This window comes from Chiloscyllium punctatum, chromosome 5 (genome assembly GCF_047496795.1).
Source record: "Chiloscyllium punctatum isolate Juve2018m chromosome 5, sChiPun1.3, whole genome shotgun sequence".
NCBI lineage: Eukaryota > Metazoa > Chordata > Chondrichthyes > Orectolobiformes > Hemiscylliidae > Chiloscyllium > Chiloscyllium punctatum.
Genome location: NC_092743.1, coordinates 93,329,313 through 93,336,930, shown reverse-complemented (window position 1 = coordinate 93,336,930; position 7,618 = coordinate 93,329,313). Strand labels below are relative to the sequence as shown.

Genomic DNA, 7,618 nt, shown 5'->3' with positions numbered 1-7,618 from the left:
GAAGACTGGCCACATCGAATTTGGTGGCTGAAAGTCACAGTGACAAGGGGCTTACTAGAGGTAGCTGGTAGGTACTTGATCATGCAGCAGAAGGCACTGTGTGGTCTTGAAGGTTGGATTTAGGCAAGCCATGGTCACTCGGGCCTTGATAGGGAGGATGTAGGGACAGAAAGTGGAGGGAGTAATTAGCATTTTTCTGAGAGGGTGTGGAGCTCAAGACTGGGATGTGATGCCATTCTTCAATTTCAAAACAAAAAAAACCTTAAATACACATGTAATTATAAGAGCAAAGTACTGTGGATCATAATACAGGAGAGGAAATGGCAAAGTCAAGTGGAGGTGAATGTTGATAAAATAACACAAAACAGGTCATGCCAGATTAATATGATAGCTTGACATGATCTGGTGATAGATTCAAAATCAGAAATTGCTGGAAAAACTCAGCAATCTGGCAGCATCCATTGAGGGAAGTCAGAGTTAATGTTTTGGGACCAGTGTGTTCACTTTGATTTCTCTCCACAACTGCTGCCAGACCTGCTGAGCTTTTCCAGCAATTTCTGTTTTTGTTTTGAATTTCCAGCATCGGCAGTTCTTTTGCTGTTCCATTCTTTTATGTGAATAGAATGCTAGATACAGACTCAATAGTCACCTTCAAAAGAGAGTGTGATAAACACTTGAAGGGAATAAACATTGCAGGGTTTTGGCAAGAACTGCTGTTCAAATATAGTGATGCAGACTAGATGGGTCAAAGGCTCTCCTTGTGTGCTATAGTATTCTATAATCCTAGGCTGATTTGAGTAATTTATTAACAGGCAGAGCAATACTTCTCCTCATATTGCATGAGGCTCCTTCAACTGAAATATATAGAAATCAGATTTTTCAGAATTTCTTTTCCTTCTTTCTTTGAAAGGGAAATAACAGCAACCAGAGCATAAAATTGCACTGTTGCTGTTCTTAACCTGCCTGCAGACGTATCTGTATCTGAGAAGTGCCAATTCTAAGGAGTTGTTAACCGATCTGTATAACCAACTTAGGTGGTCAGAAAACTAGAACCTGGTTCCTCTTTAATTGGAAACTGGAAATACTTCCCTAATTAATAGTATTAACAATGTTTTACGTTCACAAACACAGAAAGTAGGACCAGGAACTGACTATGCAGCTCACCGAACCTTTTTTTAACATTCCTTCAGATCTGAATCCCTTGACATCAATCCGACTTTCTCACTCTATTCTCAAAACTCACTGGTTCCTTGCCAATCCTCAGTGTCTCCCTTGAATACATTGTTTGACTGATCATCCACAACCCCGAGTCAAGAATTTCCTCCTGACTTCAATCTTAATGGTTGATGTCTTGACCAGAAACCATGACCCTGCATTTAATATCAACTCTTTTCTGAGCTTTTTTTTTAACATTATGAGACTGAGTTGGAAACCCGTAGTCTAGACGAATTGATTCACACAGGTATGGTGCTGTTACTTTGTGGTATCTGTTGTGTTGACAACATTGTCAGCATCTAGTGACTCACTCTGTAGGTGAGCAAAGTATTCCCCAAAACTTGTAGATATCTAAAAGAGTACTTAGTAAACTGGGCAAATGTTTCATGTCAATTTTAGACTAATTCAAAATGCAGACACAAATATCACATTTTAAAAGGCAGTTTGTTTAAAAGGAAAATCTTCTCTGGCTAAAGACAAAGGAAAACTTTTTTTCCTAAAGCTTCTAAACTATACATGACATGGTAGATCATAATTGTGCTTCGAAAAACATCATTGAGCTACTCATTTGAAATAAAAGATGACGTTGTGGTTCTGTTCGCCGAGCTGGGAATTTGTGTTGCAGACGTTTCGTCCCCTGTCTAGGTGACATCCTCAGTGCTTGGGAGCCTCCTGTGAAACGCTTCTGTGATGTTTCCCCCGGCATTTATAGTGATTTGTATCTGCCACTTCCAGTTGTCAGTTCCAGCTGTCTGCTGCAGTGATCGGTATATTGGGTCCAGGTCAATGTGCTTATTGTGTGGATCTGTGGATACCAACCACTGCAACGGACAGCTGGAACTGACAACCGGAAGCGGCAGATACAAATCACTATAAATGCCGGGGGAAACATCACAGAAGCGCTTCACAGGAGGCTCCCAAGCACTGAGGATGTTACCTAGACAGGGGACGAAACGTCTGCAACACAAATTCCCAGCTCGGCGAACAGAACCACAACAATGAGCACCCGAGCTACAAATCTTCTCACAAACTTTGAAAAAGATGACGTTGCTGGTAAAGTGGTGACAGTCCCCTGTTAAAACAATTTATGGAGCCAGCCTTAGTTTCTTTCACCTGATTTCACGGTTCATTAAGAAGCACAAAAAAGAAATGGGAATGCAGAATCACGAAAGTCAACACATAAAGTACACAACACATTGTCTTGTGCATTGGAGTCAGTCCAAGTATGTGCTGAACATCTCTGTCATCCTTATCTTCTTCATAATCAATTAAAACAGTATAAAATCAACTTTTGTTTTCCACCAGCATTGGCATAGTTCCCAGTAACAGCTCCAGTCTCTTTTCCCATGTCTGTCCTATTGAAATGTATGAGGAGCAATTATTCAAATAGTGGACAGGTTCATGAGAACATGGCACTTTTGACATTCATGTAGCCTGCTGACACAAGTAATTGATTGTAATGCCTTGAGACAAAAGATTTCACTTTTTTGTTACATTTATTGATGCTTCATACATGCTGTCACATGGAATATCCACGACAGGCTTTCTGTGGTCACTTTGCATGCCAGAGGGCACTTCTGGAAGGCTTCTTATGTTGCAAGGGCAGATCATTCTGGAAATGCTCAGCAGGTCACACAACACCTGAGGAGAGGGAGAAAAACAGAGTTAATGTTTCAGGTCAGTGACCTCTTGTTGGAAACTACCCATCAATTCAGTTGAAAGCTCATTGACAGAGAGAGGGAAGTGCAGATGATGTGATGCATTTAAACTTTCTGAAAGCATTTGATAAAATACCACCATCCTACTTCATCTGGCTGACCTTGTCCACATTTTAAACAATTTCTCCTTTGACACATCTCATCTTCTCTAAGTGAAATGCTAATGGTACCTGCATGGGTCTCTTTTTTCATTCATTCACGGACATGGGCATCACTGGCCAGGGCAGCATTTATTGTCCATCTGTAGTTGCCCGAAGGGCAGTTAAAAATCATTGCTGTGGAGACTTATGTAGGCCAAAACAGGTAAGGATGGCAAATTTGAGAAGCAGGTGGGTTTTTTTTATAAGAATCAACAATAGTTACATGTCACCATAAAGCTCTTTATTCCAAATGTTATGGAATTCAAATTTCACTACCTGCAATGGTGCAATTCAAACCCACGTCCCCAGAATACTGAGTTCTGGATTGTTAGTTCAGTGACATTGCTGCTTTGCCACCATCTCCCTGGCGATGGGGTAGATGGAACATTTCTTGTTCCAGTCCTACTTGCATCCATTTCCAACTTTTTCTGTACCTTGATGACTTCCTTTGACATCACTGCTTCTTTCTCTCATCCTGAATTGGAAACATTCATCAATCTTGCTTCAATCCCATCCTTTTGTCACCTTCTTCTGTCTATCCCTGACTCATTCCTCTTACTCTGTTTCAATTTCAGGGGACAGCCTGTCCACAAATATTGATTACACCAACTCCAGCAGTTGCCTTGAAAACATCCCCTGACATCTTGCTTCCCATAAGGACACCATTCCATTCTCTATGATTCTACAGCTCTCATATCTGTTCCAAATTGTGCCACTGTCCACAGGAATGCCTCTGCCACATCCACTTTTTCCCTCCATCAAGAATTACTCTGCATGTGGTTGACAGGACCCTCAGCTCTCCCACACTTCTGCCCTCACATCTTCCCCTTCTTCCCAAAACAATGATAGGTTCTCCTTGTCCTCACTTTACACCCTACCAGCCTCTGCATTCAAAACATAATTTTCTACCACTTCTGCCACTTCCAGCAGATGCCACCACCAAACACATTTTTCCTTTGTCAACTCCATAAATTTTCCACAAGGATTATTCTCTCCACTGTCACTCCTAACACTGCCTCAACTCACCATGGCACCCTCTCTGCAGTCACAGAAGGTGCCCTTTTAGCTTCTTTCTGACAAAGGCCTCAAATATAACTTCCAGGTGAAACAGCATTGCACTTGTACTTCTTTCAATTTAGTCTACAGCATTCAATGTACACAATTTGGTCTCCTCTACAAAGATGAAAAACAAAGCAGACTGGTTGATTGCTTTTTCGAACACTTCTGCTCCATCCGTAAGAATGACCCTGACCTTCCAATGCTTACTATTTCAATAACCGTCCTATAATAATAGTTCTGTCCTAGGCCTGCTATAATCCTCCAGTGAATTTCACACAAAGTGAAGGAACAACTCTCATTTTCCTGCTTAGGGCACTTTTTCATCTTCAGGATTCAATGTTGAGTTCTACAACTTCAGAGCATGAGAACTGTCCTCCTTTTGGATTACCCCTACTGGCTTCTGTCCTTCTGTTCACCTCACGTCATGTTGCTATCAAGCTATGCCTTAGACATTGTAACATGCCTACTTCTGGGCACCCACCTTTGTCTGTGTAAAACATTTGTCCCGCAGTTCTCCCCTAAGCTTTCTCCCTCTCACCTTGAACCTTTGCCCTTTTGTAGTTGACCTTTCCACTCTGGGAAAAAAAACCTCTGACTATCCACCCTATCTATGCCTGTTGTACATTTGTAGACGACTATCAGGTCAACCGTCAACCTCCAACTTTCCAATGAAAACAGTTCAAGTTTATCAAACCTTTCCTCATAATTAAAATCCTTCAGACCAGGCAGAATCTCTGCACTCTCGCCAAACCTTCTACATCCTTTTGATAGTGTAATGGCCAGAACTGCTCATAATATTCCAAATATGGCTGAAATAAAGTTTTACAGAGTTGTGACATAACTTGCCAACTTTTTTATTCAGTGCCCTGGTTGATGAAAGTAAGCATGTTGTATGCCTTCTTGACTACCTTATCCACACCTGTTTTGTCACTTTCAGGAATCTGTGGACCTGTATGTCCAGATCCCTCTGTATGTCAATGCTCCTAAGAGTTCTGCCATTTATTGCATGATTCACACCTGAATTTGATCTTCCAAAAAGCATCAACTTGTATTTGTCCAGATTAAACTCCATCTGCCATTTCTTTGCCCAAATCTGCAATCTATTGATTCCCCATTTTGTTTTGACAATCCTCCACACTATCCCCAACTCTGCCAATTTTGGTGTCATCTGCAAACTTACCAATCGGAAAACCTACATTTTCCTCCAAATAATTTATATGTTCTACAAACAATAAAAGTCCCAGCACTGATCCCTGTGGAACACTACTAGTTACTGTTCTCCATTCTGAAAAACAGCCTTTCACTGTTACACCATGTCTTCTATGACCAAGCGAAAGTGAGGACTGCAGATGATGGAAATCAGAGTCAAGGGTGTGGTGGGCCAGCTCACAGTGGATCTTGTGAGACTATCCTTTCTGTACCAGCTGGCCATGAGGCACCTTATGTGAAGGTTGGTAGGGTGGAAGGTGAGGGACCAGAGGGTTCTATTCTTGTTACGGTTGGAGGGGTGGAGTTTGAGAACGGAAGTGCGGGATATGGATGAGATACATTGGAGGGCACCTTGAACCATGTGGGAAGGGAAATTGTGGTCTTTAAAGAAGGAGGCCATCTGGTGTGTTCTGTGGTGGAACTGGTCCTCCTGGGAGCAGATGAAGCAGAGGTGGAGGAATTGGGAATACGGGATAGCATTTTTGCTGGAGGTAGGGTGGGAAGAGGTGTAGTCCAGGTAGCTGTGGGAATCGGTGTGTTTGTAAAAAATGTCAGTGTCAAGTCGGTCATCATTGATTGAGATGGAGAGGTCCAGGAAGGGGAGGGAGGTGTCAGAGATGGTCCAGGTGAATTTGCGGTCAGGGTGAAATGCGTTGGTGAAGTTGATGAACTGCTCAACCTCCTCGCGGGAGCACGGGGTGGCGCCAATGCAGTCATCAATATAGCGAAGGAAGAGGTGGGGAGTGATGCCGGTGCAACTACCGAAGATATGTAGCCAACAAAGAGATAGGCATAGCTGGAGTCCATACGGGTGCCCATGGCTACCCCTTTCATCTGGAGAAGTGGGAGGATTCGAAGGAGAAATATTTGAGGGTGAGGACCAGTTCAGCCAAACGAATGAGAGTGTTGGTGGAAGGGTACTGTTGGGGATGTCGGGAGAGGAAGAAACGGAGGGTTTGGAGGCCCTGGTCATGGCAGATGGAGGTGTAGAGGGATTGTATGTCCATGGTAAAGATGAGGCATTGGGCGTGGGGAAACAGAAGTCTTGGAGGAGGTGGAGGGCATGGGTGGTGTCTCGAATGTATGTGGAGAGTTCCTGGACTAGGGGGGATAGGACAGTGTCAAGGTAGGTGGACATGAGTTCAGTGGGGCAGGAGCATGCTGAGACAATGGGTTGGCCGGGGTGGTCAGGCTTGTGGATCTTGGCAGGGAGGTAGAATTGGGTGGTGCCAGGTTCCCGGACCACGAGTTTGGAAGTTGGAAGCTGTGGGTGGGAGATCTCCTGAGGTGATGAGGTTGTGTATAGTCTGTGAGATGATGTTTTGGTGATGGGGGGTGAGGTCATGGTCAAGGGGACGGTTGGAGGACGTGTCTTCAAGTTTGTGTCTTGCTTCAGCGGTGTAGAGGTCAGTGTGCCAAACTACCACTGCACCCCTTTATCTGCTGGTTTGATGGTGAGGTTGGGATTGGAGTAGAGGGAGTGGACGGCTGCACATTGTGAGGGTGAGAGGTTGGAGTGGGGGAGGGGAGTTGACAGGTTGAGGTAGTTAATGTCTCGATGGCAGTTGGTATCCATCTAGCCAGTTCACAGTGGATCCCATGAGACTGTCCCTTCTCTACCAGCCGGCCATGAGGCACCTTATCAAATGCCTTAATAAAATACATGTAGACAAAATCAGCTGCCCTTCCCACATCATTCTTTTTGCCACCTCCTCAAAAAGCTCAATAAAGTTAGTGAGACATGACCTTCCCCACACAAACCTATGCTGCCTATCACTGTATTTACCTGGCAGGGGAGATATTATGATCAATGAGGTGGTTCTTCCCCGGACGAGGCTGTCCCATTGCACTTCGGGTGTGCTGATGCCAGCGATGTCCCCAAATGCGGAATCCTCGACAGCACAATTTGTGGTAGTGGGGGACTGCTTTCGCGCTCTCCCCCATTGGGTGGCACGGTGGTACAGTGGTTAGCACTGCTGCTTCACAGCGCCAGGGACCCTGGTTCATTTCCCGCCTCAGGCAACTGTCTGTGTGGAGTTTGCACATTCTCCCCGTGTCTGCGTGGGTTTCCTCCGTGTGCTCCAGTTTCCTCCCACAGTCCAAAGCTGTGCAGCTTAAGTGAATTGGCCATGTTAAATTGCCCGTAGTGTTAGATGCATTAGTCAGGGGTAAATGAAGGGGAATGGGTCTGCGTGGGTTGCTCTTCGGACAGTCGGTGTGGACTTGTTGGGCCAAAGGGCCTGTTTCCACACTGTAGGGAATCTGAAAAAAGAAGTC

The 7,618-nt window shown here is 44.4% G+C and overlaps 1 non-coding gene across 1 annotated transcript; it reads left to right on the top strand.

Annotated features, from left to right (window-relative positions):
• Positions 1-7,119: 7,119 nt before the first annotated feature.
• Positions 7,120-7,284, top strand: LOC140477525 (U1 spliceosomal RNA). The gene has a single exon (XR_011960759.1). It is a non-coding gene; the product is annotated as a U1 spliceosomal RNA (small nuclear RNA).
• Positions 7,285-7,618: the final 334 nt, after the last annotated feature.